Source organism: Triticum aestivum, chromosome 2D (assembly GCF_018294505.1).
Source record: "Triticum aestivum cultivar Chinese Spring chromosome 2D, IWGSC CS RefSeq v2.1, whole genome shotgun sequence".
NCBI lineage: Eukaryota > Viridiplantae > Streptophyta > Magnoliopsida > Poales > Poaceae > Triticum > Triticum aestivum.
Genome location: NC_057799.1, coordinates 306,861,342 through 306,877,967, shown reverse-complemented (window position 1 = coordinate 306,877,967; position 16,626 = coordinate 306,861,342).

Sequence of the window (16,626 nt, the reverse complement as noted above, 5' to 3'; positions counted from 1 at the left end):
ATATAGGCATCACGTCCGAGACAAGTAGACCAACTCCTGCCTGCATCTACTACTATTACTCCACTCATTGATCGCTATCCAGCATGCATCTAGAGTATTAAGTTCATGAAAACAGAGTAACGTCTTAAGCAAGATGACATGATGTAGAGGGATAAGTTCATGCAATATGATAAAAACCCCATCTTGTTATCCTCGATGGCAACAATACAATACGTGCCTTGCTACCCCTGCTGTCACTGGGAAAGGACACCGCAAGATTGAACCCAAAGGTAAGCACTTCTCCCATTGCAAGAAATATCAATCTAGTAGGCCAAACCAAACTGATAATTCGAAGAGACTTGCAAAGATAACCAATCATACATAAAAGAATTCAGAGAAGATTCAAATGTTGTTCATAGATAAACTTGATCATAAACCCACAATTCATCGGTCCCAACAAACACACCGCAAAAGAAGATTACATCGAATAGATCTCCACGAGAGAGGGGGAGAACATTGTATTGAGATCCAAAAAGAGAGAGGAAGCCATCTAGCTACTAACTATGGACCCGAAGGTCTGAGGTAAAATACTCACACTTCATCGGAGAGGCTATGGTGTTGATGTAGAAGCTCTCCGTGATCGATGCCCCCTCCGGCGGAGCTCCGGAACAGGCCCCAAGATGGGATCTCGTGGGTACAGAAGGTTGCGGCGGTGGAATTAGGTTTTTGGCTCCGTATCTGATCGTTTGGGGGTACGTAGGTATATATAGGAGGAAGAAGTATGTCGGTGGAGCAATAGGGGGCCCACGAGGGTGGAGGGCGCGCCCTGGGGGGGTAGGCGCGGCCCCTACCTCGTGGCTTCCCTGTTGGTTGCTTGACGTAGGGTCCAAGGATCCTAGATCTTGTTCGTTCCAAAAATCACGTTCCTGAAGGTTTCATTCCGTTTGGACTCCGTTTGATATTCTTTTTCTGCGAAACTCTGAAATAGGCAAAAAACAGCAATTCTGGGCTGGGCCTCCGGTTAATAGGTTAGTCCCAAAAATAATATAAAAGTGAATAATAAAGGCCAATAATGTCCAAAACAGAAGATAATATAGCATGGAGCAATCAAAAATTATAGATACGTTGGAGACGTATCAAGCATCCCCAAGCTTAATTCCTGCTCGTCCTCGAGTAGGTAAATGATAAAAACAGAATTTTTGATGCGGAGTGCTACTAGGCATAATTTCAATGTAATTCTTCTTAATTGTGGTATGAATATTCAGATCCGAAAGATTCAAGATAAAAGTTCATATTGACATAAAAATAATAATACTTCAAGCATACTAACTAAGCAATTATTTCCTCTCAAAATAACATGGCCAAAGAAAGTTCATCCCTACAAAATCATATAGTTTAGTCATGCTCCATTTTCGTCACACAAGAATGCTCTCATCATGCACAACCCCGATGACAAGCCAAGCAATTGTTTCATACTTTAGTAATCTCAAACCTATAAACTTTCACGCAATACATGAGCGCGAGCCATGGACATAGCACTATGGGTGGAATAGAATATGATGATGGGGGTTATGTGGAGAAGACAAAAAAGGAGAAAGTCTCACATCAACGAGGCTAATCAATGAGCTATGGAGATGCCCATTGATTGATGTTAATGCAAGGAGTAGGGATTGCCATGCAACGGATGCACTAGAGCTATAAATGTATGAAAGCTCAACAAAAGAAACTAAGTGGGTGTGCATCCAACTTGCTTGCTCACGAAGACCTAGGGCACTTGAGGAGGCCCATTGTTGGAATATACAAGCCAAGTTCTATAATGAAAAATTCCCACTAGTATATGAAAGTGACAAAACAAGAGACTCTCTATCATGAAGATTATGGTGCTACTTTGAAGCACAAGTGTGGTAAAGGATAGTAACATTGTCCCTTCTCTCTTTTTCTCTCATTTTTTGGGCCTTCTCTTTTTTATGGCCTTTCTCTCTCTTTTTTTAATTCCTCACTTGGGACAATGCTCTAGAAAATGATGATCATCACACTTCTATTTATTTAACTCAATTACAACTCGATACTAGAACAAAGTATGACTCTATATGAATGCCTCCGGCGGTGTACCGGGATATGCAATGAACCAAGAGTGACATGTATGAAAGAATTATGAACGGTGGCTTTGCCACAAATACTATGTCAACTACATGATCATGCTAAGCAATATGACAATGATGAACGTGTCATGATAAACGGAATGGTGGAAAGTTGCATGGCAATATATCTCGGAATGGCTATGGAAATGCCATAATAGGTAGGTATGGTGGCTGTTTTGAGGAAGATATAAGGAGGTTTATGTGTGAAAGAGCGTATCATATCACGGGGTTTGGATGCACCGGCGAAGTTTGCACCAACTCTCAATGTGAGAAAGGGCAATGCACGGTACCGAAGAGGCTAGCAATGATGGAAGGGTGAGAGTGCGTATAATCCATGGACTCAACATTAGTCATAAAGAACTCATATACTTATTGCAAAAATCTACAAGTCATCAAAAACCAAGCACTACGCGCATGCTCCTAGGGGGATAGATTGGTAGGAAAAGACCATCGCTCGTCCCCGACCGCCACTCATAAGGAGGACAATCAAAGAACACCTCATGTTTCAAATTTGTTACATAACGTTTACCATACGTGCATGCTACGGGACTTGCAAACTTCAACACAAGCATTTCTCAAATTCACAACTACTCAACTAGCACGACTTTGATATTACTACCTCCATATCTCAAAACAATCATCAAGCATCAAACTTCTCTTAGTATTCAACACACTCATAAGAAAGTTTTTACTAATCTTGAATACCTAGCATATTAGGATTATTTAAGCAAATTACCATGCTATTTAAGACTCTCAAAATAATCTAAGTGAAGCATGAGAGATCAATAGTTTCTATAAAACAAATCCACCACCGTGCTCTAAAAGATATAAGTGAAGTACTAGAGCAAAACTATATAACTCAAAAGATATAAGTGAAGCACATAGAGTATTCTAATAATTTCCAAATCATGTGTGTGTCTCTCTCAAAAGTTTTGTACAGCAAGGATGATTGTGGTAAACTAAAAAGCAAAGACTCAAATCATACAAGATGCTCCAAGAAAAACACATATCATGTGGTGAATAAAAATATAGCTCCAAGTAAAGTTACCGATGGAAGTAGACGAAAGAGGGGATGCCTTCCGGGGCATCCCCAAGCTTTGGCTTTTTGGTGTCCTTAGATTATCTTGGGGGTGCCATGGGCATCCCCAAGCTTAGGCTCTTGCCACTCCTTGTTCCATAATCCATCAAATCTTTCACCCAAAACTTGAAAACTTCACAACACAAAACTTAACAGAAAATCTCGTGAGCGTTAGCGAAAGAAAACAAAAGACCACTTCAAGGTACTGTAATGAACTCATTCTTTATTTATATTGGTGTTAAACCTACTGTATTCCAACTTCTCTATGGTTTATAAACTATTTTACTAGCCATAGATTCATCAAAATAAGCAAACAACACACGAAAAACAGAATCTGTCAAAAACAGAACAGTCTGTAGTAATCTGTAACTAACGCAAACTTCTGGAACTCCAAAAATCAGCCAAAATAGGACGACCTAGACAATTTGTTTATTGATCAGCAGCAATTGGAATCAATATTTTATCACGTTCTGGTGATTTTTAACAATTATTTTCGTGAACAGAAAGTTTCTGGAAATTTCTGCAAGATCAAATAACTATCATCCAAGAAGATCCTATAGGTTTAACTTGGCACAAACACTAATTAAAACATAAAAACACATCTAACCAGAGGCTAGAACAAATATTTATTCCTAAACAGAAGCAAAAAGCAAAAAACTAAAAATAAAATTGGGTTGCCTCCCAACAAGCGCTATCGTTTAACGCCCTTAGCTAGGCATAAAAGTAAGGATAGATCTAGGTATTGCCATCTTTGGTTTTCAACTTTTTAGCGGAATCAAGCTCGAATCCGGGAGGTTCTTTAAGTTTCCCTTCATATTCTGAAATTTTTAGATCTAAAGAATCCAACCGCTTATTGCAAAGAGTAATCAACATATTCATACGGTGAATATTTCCGCTAACGTTCTTAAGAGGTTCAAGAGACTTCTGTAAAATCTTAGTTACTTCGCAAATTTTTTCAAAAACTTGTGTCTCTTCCTGGGTAGGATGAGGCCCCTTTTGTTGAGGTAGTGTTCCCGCTATACCTTCTATAACTTCAAGCGCAATATGGGGATCAATTTCAATAAAATTGCCTTTGGCAACGCAATCCAAGAGTTGTCTATGAGACATATTTAATCCAACATAAAAATTGCGAAGCAAAATTCTCAGGTTCACTTCAAAGGTACAATTACGATAAGACTCCATAATTCTCAACCAGGCATCTTTCAAGTTTTCTCCTTGTCTTTGTTTGAAGTGAAAGACTTCAAACTCAGGGGACAACGGAGTGGATAAGGGACTAGCCATAACGACAAGCAAACGAAAAAGAGGCGAACGAAAAAGAAAGGGCGAATAAAACGGCAAGGGTGAAGTGGGGGAGAGGAAAACGAGAGGCAAATGGCAAATAATGTAATGCGGGAGATAAGGGATTGTGATGGGTACTTGGTATATTGACTTTTGCGTAGACCTCCCCGGCAACGGCGCCAGAAATCCTTCTTGCTACCTCTTGAGCACTGCGTTGGTTTTTCCTTGAAGAGGAAAGGGTGATGCAGCAAAGTAGCGTAAGTATTTCCCTCAGTTTTTGAGAACCAAGGTATCAATCCAGTAGGAGGCTACGCGCGAGTCCCTCGCACCTACACAAAACAAATAAATCCTCGCAACCAACGCGATAAGGGGTTGTCAATCCCTTCACGGTCACTTACGAGAGTGAGATCTGATAGATATGATAGGATAATATTTTTGGTATTTTTATGATAAAGATGCAAAGTAAAATAAAAGCAAAGTAAAAAAGCAAAGGAAATAACTAAGTGTTGGAAGATTAATATGATGAAGATAGACCCGGGGGCCATAGGTTTCACTAGTGGCTTCTCTCAAGAGCATAAGTATTTTACGGTGGGTGAACAAATTACTGTTGAGCAATTGACAGAATTGAGCATAGTTATGAGAATATCTAGGTATGATCATGTATATAGGCATCACGTCCGAGACAAGTAGACCGACTCCTGCCTGCATCTACTACTATTAAGTTCATGAAAACAGAGTAACGCCTTAAGCAAGATGACATGATGTAGAGGGATAAATTCATGCAATATGATAAAAACCCCATCTTGTTATCCTCGATGGCAACAATATAATACGTGCCTTGCTGCCCCTGCTGTCACTGGGAAAGGAGACCGCAAGATTGAACCCAAAGCTAAGCACTTCTCCCATTGCAAGAAAGATCAATCTAGTACGCCAAACCAAACTGATAATTCGAAGAGACTTGCAAAGATAACCAATCATACATAAAAGAATTCAAAGAAGATTCAAATATTGTTCATAGATAAACTTGACCATAAACCCACAATTCATCGGTCTCAACAAACACACCGCAAAAGAAGATTACATCGAATAGATCTCCACGAGAGGGGGGGAGAACATTGTATTGAGATCCAAAAAGAGAGAGGAAGCCATCTAGCTACTAACTATGGACCCAAAGGTCTGAGGTAAACTACTCACACTTCATCGGAGAGGCTATGGTGTTGATGTAGAAGCCCTCCGTGATCGATGCCCCCTCCGGCGGAGCTCCGGAACAAGCCCCAAGATGGGATCTCGTGGGTACAGAAGGTTGCGGCGGTGGAATTAGGTTTTGGCTCCGTATCTGATCATTTGGGGGTACGTAGGTATATATAGGAGGAAGAAGTACGTCGGTGGAGCAACAGGGGGCCCACGAGGGTGGAGGGCGTGCCCTGGGAGGGTAGGCGCGCCCCCTACCTCGTGGCTTCCCTGTTGGTTGCTTGACGTAGGGTCCAAGTCTCCTGGATCTTGTTCGTTCCAAAAATCACGTTCCCGAAGGTTTCATTCCGTTTGGACTCCGTTTGATATTCTTTTTCTGCGAAACTCTGAAATAGGCAAAAAACAGCAATTCTGGGCTGGGCCTCCGGTTAATAGGTTAGTCCCAAAAATAATATAAAAGTGAATAATAAAGCCCAATAATGTCCAAAACAGAAGATAATATAACATGGAGCAATCAAAAATTATAGATACGTTGGAGACCTATCACTTGGCAACTTGGAAGTTTAACTGAATTGTGTGATTCAAGGGGATCATTCTATGGAATTGCTTACAAAGACGTGATGTTGGATCATGTGAAAACTGATTGGTGCCTAGACTTGCTTCGGCTACTTGTGAAACTTCAAACTACAGGTAGGAGGCAAAAAATCTGTTGTTGGTCCGCCACAATATAATTAAAATTGACTTGTAATGAGTTGTTGGTCAACCATTCTAGGGCATGAGCATAACCACTGTGTAGTTAATAAGCTTGCAATATATTTTATTGAATTTTTATATTAGTCGGGGCATGCATTCTTGAGGTTAAGTCGCTGAAGTGCTAATTTTCACATGGTGATCACTTCAATGTTACTTCAAACTTTTCATGTGTGTACCTCTTTCCTACATCCTGACATGTAGATATTTGAAATTGGAAGTTGGCACAATCGCGCAACAAGACGGGACAACATGATATAGATGATTATGCACAAAATATTTCTCTCTACAACATGCATATTTTTTTTCATCTTTTGGCACTATTGTTGTCTTAGCACTTTCACATGAACCTATGATTATTTCACCCAGTTGTCTGCTTGAGTCATGCCAATTCATCCAACTGTTCACGCCCAACTGCGTGTTGCATTGCAATTAACCTTGCTTCGACAAAAGGGAATTGGGCGATGGGCGTAGATGCTATCAGGCTATGTTACACTTGAACTAGCCGACCGATTACTTAAAACTCCGTTCAATGCCTTGTGCATTAGGAGCCTCTAACTGAATTGAGCTAAGTCATTACGAGTTTATGACACCATTGGCCATCCATGAATCATCATTAATTGATTGATTGATGTTATAACAATGTATTCAAGTTCTAAATTTCAGCATATCCAGTATCTTTCAATTTTGTTTGCTTCACAACATGCTTTTGCAAGCCATGAGGACTTTTTTAACAAGGGAACGTCCTCGAATGACCCAAAGCCTCATTAGAAATAAAACAAATTCAGCTCACACCTGACTCAAAGAAAGAAGTAATCGCATTCTGGTCCATGCAAGGTAGACGTCTCTACACTAGCCGATGAACAATGCCTGATGCCCGAGCTCCGAATGGGTGACCATGGCCTGAAATTCCAGTGGCAGAGCAAGTCATATCGACAAGAGAAATCCTAAAGGAAGTTGTGGAAGAAATCACCCTTGTGCACCACCATCCCCTTCTTCTACCATCCGCCTTCGACCTTCAGGCCAGTTTCAGTAGCGTTTATCCTGATCACCACTGCCGCAACAAGAACGCAAGCAATACGAGAGAAAATCCAAGATATGGTTTATTCCCAAAGGAAACACCTATACATATGCGCAAGATCCATAACCCCCTACCACTCATGTATGATCCAACATCTAAAGAGTTAGGAGTAATGTGTCATTATCAATAGCTAAACTTTCACAGGAACACTTTTTTTGCTTGTATATTTTCTGCGGGCACTTTTGTTAAAGAAAAATAACAACATTCTGTATCAATTCCAACTAAAAATAATAATGTGTACCAATTTTATTCCTATGAATTTTGCGTAGTCAAAGTTTGAGATGTGCATTGCAACAAGTCACACCGATTACAACTTACCCCTGGTTAGAATGGTGAAATCTGGATGCAACTAATGGGAGATGATAACACGAGATACATATAAATTTGGATGGTGGTTCAATAATAGGCTATTTGTAGGCTTATATTCTAATTTTCGCCGATTGTGGCTACTTTTATATGATGTTCTTTTTGTATACTTCGATATTGGAGCTAGTCACTCGAGCATTAATAATGTATAGTTGTGTGCATCATAATTACGTAGAGGTCAGAAATATTCCCCTTTTTCTAGAAAAAATACCAGTAGAATAAGTTAGGATTGTGGCTACGTGTCTCTTCTAGTAAAAGGAAAAAAGAATAAAGATTCCATTTTGCCGTTTTGCCACGGCTTTGCTGCCGAGCATCCTGACTTTGTTTCAGGGCTAGATAGACCAGCCAGCCAATGCGATCTCAGTGAGAGACCTAAAAATCTGGAGCAGATCATTGTTTAGTGACGCAAAACTGCAACTGCGGCTTTCCACGATGGTTGTCCTCCCCCTGGACATTGCACAAGAACGTCGGCCCCTCACTGAGGGAGAATTCCATCTGCGAAAACTTCTCAAGTTGCGTATTCTAGGGCTAGCGGCGGTTGAAAGGGCTCGGAAGCGATAGGCATCTAGGATAACCTGGCTGTGAGCGGGCGACGCCCAAACGGCCTTCTTCCAGGCCAAGATCAATGCAAGGCGCAGAAAATTTTTCATCCACTCGCTACAAGGACCGGTTGGAGTTGCCACAACGCATGATGCAAAAGAGGAGCTAGTCCACAACCACTTCGACCGATCTTTAGGAACTAGACAGGGCCGAGCCAACACAATAGAGTGGAGCTACATCGACCTGCCAAGGGTGCAAGGTGGTGGCCTCGACAACCCTTTCACCGAGCAGGAAGTGTGGCAAGCAATCAAGCAATCGCCTGGCCCAGACGGCTTCTCCGGCGTTTTCTTCAGAACTTGCTGGCAAACCCTAAAAGGGGATATCATGGCGGCCTTCCACCAGTTCTACCATCTCGCCGGGGGTAATTTCCAGATGCTCAACACAGCTGTCGTAGTTCTCCTTCCAAAGAAAGACGACGCAGCCACAATCACAGACTACAGGCCCATTAGTCTGATACACTCCATAGCCAAATTGATATCGAAAGTGCTCTCTCTGATTAACAACGGGTGATCCAAAACGTGATCTCCCCGGCGCAGACGGCGTTCCTTCGAACCAAATGCATCCATGACAGTTTCCTTTATGTTCAAAACTGCGTCAAATCCCTCCATGCAAAGAAGACGCCGGCCCTGCTCCTCAAGTTAGACATCTCAAAGGCCTTCGACAATGTTTCTTGGGAATATCTGCTAGAGCTGCTTCAACAATTAGGTTTTAGCTCGCGACGGCGAGACTGGATTGCTCTCCTCCTCTCCACCTCCTCGTCGACCTTCCTTCTCAATGGCACTCTGGGACCAAGGATAATGGCACTCTGGGACCAAGGATTAGACACCGAAAAGGGCTGCGGCAGGGTGACCCTCTCTCGCCGCTCTTATTTATTCTGGCCATCGACCCTCTATATAGAGTGCTGAAGGCGGCGGTGGAGCAAGACCTGATTGCAGCGTTGCCAGGCTGTGAGATCAAGCTTAGAGTCAGCCTCTATGCGGACGACGCGGTCATCTTTGCAAACCCGGACCGGCATGAAATAGACACCATCATGGAGATCATAAGTGAGTCCGGAAATGCCACGGGCCTGCATGTCAACCCGGCAAAATCAACAGCAACACCGATCAGATGCGAGAACATTGATCTCTCTAAGGTCCTTGGTAGTTTTGGCGGATCCATTACCTCCTTCCCCATAAAACACTTAGGCCTTCCCGTGACGACTACGCGGCTTAGGATAGTGCATCTGCAGTTCCTCATAGATAGAATTAGGGCTAGACTAGCGGGATGGAAGGGACGGCTACTCCCATTTGCCAGCAGAAGAGTGCTGGTCCGAAGCGTGCTCAGTGCGATGCCCACCTTTGCTCTCTCAGTACTGCAGGTGCCTCAAAAACTGCTCAAGGAAATTGACATGTGCAGGAGAAGATTCCTTTGGAAGCAAGAGGAGGAGATAACAGGGGCTAGCTGCAAGGTTAATTGGCCAACGGTGTGTACCCCAACGGAGAGGCGGGGCTCGGAATCCTTGACCTGCAGAGTTTTAGCCGAGCCCACCGGCTCCGATGGCTATTGATTGCATGGAAGGACCCGGACAGGCCATGGGTAGGCACACCACCGCCATGCGACGAAGACGACAGAGCCCTATTTGCTGCAGCAACAACTGTGGCAGTTGGTGATGGCAAGGCAGCGATCTTCTGGAAATCAACCTGGCTAGGACCCGGAACCCTTGCTCAGAGCTACCCAAAGCTGTTCCACCACTCCCGGCGCAAGAACATGACAGTCTATGAAGCGCTACACAACTCCACTTGGATCAGAGACCTAGAGCATGGTGATGTCAACCAGCTACTGCTGGACTTCCTGCGTCTACACCGGAGAATTCGAGAGGCAAACATCATACTAAATGGAGATGAAAGGGACCAAATACGCTGGAACCTGGAGGCAAAGGGGGAATACACAGCAAGCTCTGCTTACAAAATGCATTTCCAGGGCCGGCACCTATCGGAGTTTGATAGCATCATATGGAGAACTTGGGCTCCAGGGAAGATCAAGATGTTCGTATGGTTGCTACTGCAGAACCGAGTTTGGTCCAACGACAAACTCCAACGCCGGGGCTGGCCGAACGGATACTTCTGCCAACTCTGCCACAGAAATCTTGAAACGCGCAAGCACATCTTCTGGGAATGCCCCACGACATGGAGCGTGTGGCAATAGGTGGCATCATGGCGCGGCTGCTCCGCCTTCGCGCCGAAAGACGAGTGGCGCCAGAAACGGCCGCTGTTGATCATCAGAGAAATCATCAACGAGGCAACACCAAGGGAGAGAAAAGGAGCAAAAACTATACTGCTGGCAGCATGCTGGGAGATTTGGTGCGAACGGAATGGAAGCACTTTCCAAAACAAGACCGCCTCAACCTCTGACATTGTGAGGAAAATCAGAAACTCAATGGAGCTATGAAGACTCGCCGGAGCGAAATGTATTGAGAGCCCCTTCGGGAAACCACCGTGAGAATATCGGCCTTTAGGTGCTCTTTTATGTTCTTTTTCTTTTTCATCTTTGGTCTCTGACCACCCGACAATCCTTTTGTTACCACCATGTCTATGAATCAATGAAATAGCCAGCAATTGCTGGACATTTCCAAAAAATAATAATTTATTCAGTGGTATATATATCACTCTCCATATAGTATATCTTGTGATTGATGTCGCGTCAGTTTTCTTTGTTTCCCTTAATTATTCATCTCTATGCTATCAGATTGGCCTTTTAATGTGCAAATACTTATAAACAAATGGGTGGTTGGGAAGTGAACAGCGTACTATCTTGTTAGTACTATATGTCACCGCCTTGTCCGTACAACCAAGGGACACAAGGATGCTAGTCTAGTGACCCAGGATGATTAGCTATCCGTTGTTATGCAAGAGCATACAGCTAACCTACAACGACACAGTACTAGTTTCAAATTAAAGACCGGGCAGATAATGGGATTAGACAACCACATCATCATTAATTAAAACTGGTAAGTAGGAGCATGTACAATCTCAGGCTTGTATTTCCATTTAAAGAGTACGTCATGCTATCATACAACATGCTAAACGCCATAAGTGGTGATTTCATATAGATTTCCCAGGAGTTGAAAATATTTGAGGCGAAATTTCATATTTCAGCGTTTCTGACCACGTCATTAATTCAATTATTGAGACAAAGTTAGTGGTTGGAACTTGCAATCTCTAGCACTGTAGAGGTACATGACTTCCCGTTGGTTACTTGTCGTACGTGCAACAGTACAAGGGATATTCGCTTGCATCTCCTCTGAATCTAGACTTTGCTGCTGCAAATTTCAGCATCTAAACTTGGATATGAAAGAGAAAGAACGAAAACAAGTCAAGAATTGCAACCGCAACGTCGAACCAATCCTCCACCATGATATCCTGCTCCATGGTTGACTTGACCAAGTAGTTATTGTTATTTTTGCCAATTATTGCTGATTTTCGGTGAATATATAATGCTTGTATGTCTATGACACTATTTTTTTCAAAAAGAGGGAAAGATCCCTCAGACTCTGCATCAAGGAATACATTGCTTATTCGAGCACAAGTCAGGCCCAAGTGAAATGAGGTTCACAAAAATAAATTACACGCGGCCGCCTTCATAGACAAAAGATGAATAAAATGAAAAAATATTACCCCCTCCGATCCATATTGATTGTCGCTGATTTAGTAAAATTTTGACAAAAATATTAACTAATTTTGCACACATTCTCCATGTTCAATAATGTATTATATTTAGATTTTTATTATGGTAAGGATATAGGGTAGCTAGTTTTTATACGCATGTGGCGTCGAGTACTATCAGCATGTCAAATGAGAACTCGCTTGGAAGACTAAACCCAAGAACTACCAATAATCTAGTGGTTAGATTGGATGTAGATGACTTATTATGTCAACCATCAAAGGCCACTAGCACTCACCTAAATGACAATTATTTCGTTTTTATATGCCGGCCAACTTTGCAAAGTGTATTACTTGAATTATGTTATAGTTGTAATCAAAGCAACGTGCCTTAGGGGCTATTCTTTTTGTGGCCTTTTCGGGCTTGTAAAATAAGCTACCCCTACCCAGTTTATTCTAGGAACCTAACCAAAAATAAATTTTAAAATCCTACTAGTTAAGTCTTTAATTAGTAGGCTTCTAAAAAGATAAATTTGGTTGGATTTTTAGAATAAGTTGGGTAAGGGACAACTTGTTTCAGTTTATTCTAGGAGCTAGCAAAAGAACTGACTCTTATTCTTGCGTTACAGCGATAACATTGAAAAACCTCTTACTTCTTTTTTGCGAGAAAACTTCATATCTATTCATCTGCAATCATGGCAGTACAACGAACACCAGAAATAATGAAAACATGCATCCAGATTCATAGACCACCTAGCGACGTCTACAAGAACTGGAGCGAGCCGAAGGTGCGCCGCCATCATCGCCCCTCCCTCGTCGGAGCCGGGCAAAACTTGTTGTAGTAGACAATCGGGAAGTCGTCATGCTAAGGCCACATAACACCAGCGCACCAGAATAGCAACTGTTGTCGATGAAGAGTAGCTTAAATCGAAAGGATTCAACCTGAAGACACACAAACGTAGACGAGCGAAGAACAAATCCGAGCAGATCCACGACAGATAGATCCGCCGGAGGCACATCTCCACACGCCCGCCGATGGTGGTAGATGCACCATCGAAACATGGGCTAGGTGGGGAAAACCTTATCCATCTCCAGGGAGCCTCCGTCGTCTCGCCTTCCTTAACAGGACACAAACCCTAACAAAACTCAAAGTAACATCTAAAATGGAACCTTCCACCGGCAAGAGCCGGGATCCACCGCGTCTCCAAGGCTCGGAGGCCACCGGTGATGAGGTGGAAAAACCTCTGACTTGGTTGCATAAACTACTACTAGTTGTTAGTTGGTTTACCCAATAATTCATGCATGGTATCTATGAGTCGCCCCCTTCATATAAAATTGATCTCTGATTTTCAAAAAACACTCAATGTATAATATAATTAGAAAAGTTCATCCTTACACTGTGTACAACTTATTAGCACCTACTCGTACACGCGAATTCACCTTCAAGGGGAACATTGCGGTGTTTCGACTTATTTTTTTCTCCTTCCTTTTTGAAGTAGTGTACTTCTTGTGTTTTCCGAATCTTTTTGAAGTCCGCATGTCGTTGCACGGGTCGAACTTAGGGGAGATTGGATAGGTCATCGGGCATCTGAGACGACACTTTTCTCCACGCAGCCCGGTTCTTCTCGTCATCCCATTAGTTGTCTACTGGTTGTGGTTGCACCACTGTTCTAGTTTGCGGCGAGCTCTCCGGCATCTTGATCCTGGTTTCGCTGTGGTGGTGCCCTGCTCGCTATTGCTATGCTCTGTAGTTCTTGAACGTGAGCGAGCTCCGCACGTTATCTTTTGGTTTTTTCTTCAAGCTTCTACCTTTGTAGTCAGCACCATTGTATCCTAGTCGATTGATGGTTTCATTAATTTGAAGTTGGGCTTTCTGCCTTTTCTCTAAAAAAAATTCACTTAGTTATTAGTCTCTATTGATATATCAATTCAAGAAGTTGTTGGGTAGTTCTCCTTCTCCAATGGGACTGATCAACTTAAACACACATTTCACTAGTAGTATCAATAGTTGGGCACCATCATGAAGAGGTGTAAGAGCATCTACAGCCGAGCGCCCCAAACGCCCGGGCGGGCCGCCCGGTTACTGACCCGTCACAAAATTTCGACTCAGACGGGAACCTCAAACGCCCGGGCTGACCGACATCCCTCATATCCAGCTCAAATATGGGGCGGATATGGAGGGCGCGTCCGCCACGTCGGACCCAGCCCACGCTGGCCCACCCGACCCCACATATATTCCTCCCCATCCGCTCGCCGGACCAAAGTCTAGCCACTTCACTCTACTCCCCTCCGCCACTCAAGCTCACCTCCGGTGGTCTTCGGCCGTCTCCGGCACGGCGGACAGCGGATTCGAGTCCTCCACCTCCAGATCCGTCGACCCCGAGCTCATCTCACGCAGCCCTGAGGAGGAGATGGTCGTCCGGATTGCGCTCTGCCGCTCCCGGGAGGAGGTCCGTGCACGAAGCGCTTGGACTCCTTCCATTGGGAATCCATTGCGACCATCCAAATGGCGCATGGATCCGACGCTAGGTGTGCTGTCGCTACCTCACCGAAGGCGGTGCCGTTCGTCTGGCGTCTGGACGCACTGGCGAACGCGCAACCCCTCCTTTGGCGCGCCGAGTAGCGGGGCGCACCATGGGCGTCGTCTGACGAAAACATGGCATGACGTGCCCGCCGTGCGAGGCAACGGGCACGGGAGGCGGCGGCAGCCCTCGCGGCGGTGGACGTCGGCGAGGTGGAGTCGCACTCTCCGACGCCCCGTATGGTGCAACAGTCCGGGCGCCGCAACCGCGTCATGGTGGATGTCGCTGGCTCATCCCAGGACAAATCAATCACCGATCTGACATCCACCGGCACCCAACGGGTTTCGGGCTCCGACGAGGAAGAGTAGGGCATGGGAGACGGGGGCACCTTGAGTCCCGTGACCCAGCTCGTGTCTCATGCCCTACTCTACTTTGCCGGTGACCAAACAAACACTCTGGGGAGCACAGCCGGCCGCCAGACATGGGCACGGCGGAGCCGGACGAGCTTCGCTTAAAGATCGTTTTACGTTGCATGTAATAATATGGATTTGAGATTTCTAATCTGAGGTATCCGGATGCGGAATGCATTATTCTAAGCATAACCGGTCATTGTCCACGGACGCATTCACGGGCGTTTGAGGGGTCGGATTTGTAAGTCCGGTTGTGCTCTAAGTTGAACATATGCCGGAAGGCATCAACTGCGTACAAGTTTTAGAATACTACTCGTACTACTGATTAAGTCATTAAGATATGAATGAAACAAAAACCATGGCTTGGAAGTCAAAGTGGTCCCATGCATTGTTTCTAGAGAGGAAGAAACAGATGACAAGAAACAAAGGGCGACGTGCTCCTTGGTGTGCTTCGCCGTTGGCTCCCCTTAGATGGGGGCACGTGATCAACTCAAGAAGGAGAACAAGAACAAGAAGGACATGTCTTTGTCGGTCGATTGAATTAAGCATGTATATATGCATGCATGCATGAAGCCAAGAATGCACGTAGCCTTCACCCGTAGTATCTTCTTGTGTGATCGATGGGCATGGGCAACCGATCGATGCGACGAACCCAACTCAACCAAGCTAAGCCAGACTAGCTGGCACTAGTTGATTTTGCAGCAATAATTGTACTAAGAAATTATTAGCTACTAGGAGGATTCGTTGTAAGCAAAGGGGGCCTAGTGGGTGCAGCAGAGCATTCTACAGCCACAGATCATGCAGACAGGGTATGGAGGAGAGCAGGATCTCTGGTGCTCACATGCTGGGTTGTTCTAGATACAGAAAATAGCGCATTAGTCAGTACTCCCTCCGTAAAGAAAATATTGCTAAACCTTTCTTTTCTAAAGTTGTTTTCACAGCCTCATGGATCTGGACTCAAAGGAATGAAAAGATCTTCAGAAATAAAGCTCCTAGTTTTAGGTCCTGGAGGAGAAACTTTGTATATGATCTTTCTCTTTTAGTTCATAGGCTCAAGTGTAAATATAAAGATAGTCTCCGGACCTGGATAGCTTCCCTCCCTTAGGTAGGTCATGTAAGTAGTCTCCCTCTCTCTTTGTATATTTGTACTCCAGTTTTTGTTCTTTTCTTTATTAATAAAGAGTTGTGAGGCTGTTGCCTTGCAGTACATAGTCAATAAAAATATATAAGAGCGTTTGAATCACTAGTTATAAAGGGAGTAGTAGTATGAACCGGCGAAGATGAGAAGATTAACAATTGCTTACGACTATTTACTTGTACTAATAATATACTGCGTGTTCTTGTAAAAAAAATATGCTTGTTGAAAACATATATAAGATTTCCTGCAAAAAAAGACATATATAAGATGTATAATTAATGCTTGAATATGCACGAGTGTGTATCATCTATTAAAGAAGGAAATGGGAGAAGAGCCCCTCCGCTGTTTTACAAGGTATGACTACATGGGACTCACACCTCGCTCCACCCTCTAAGCTAGGAGACTACTCGCCCTGTGCCCACCCTACCGCCGCCACGAGGAGGCCGTCCAGATC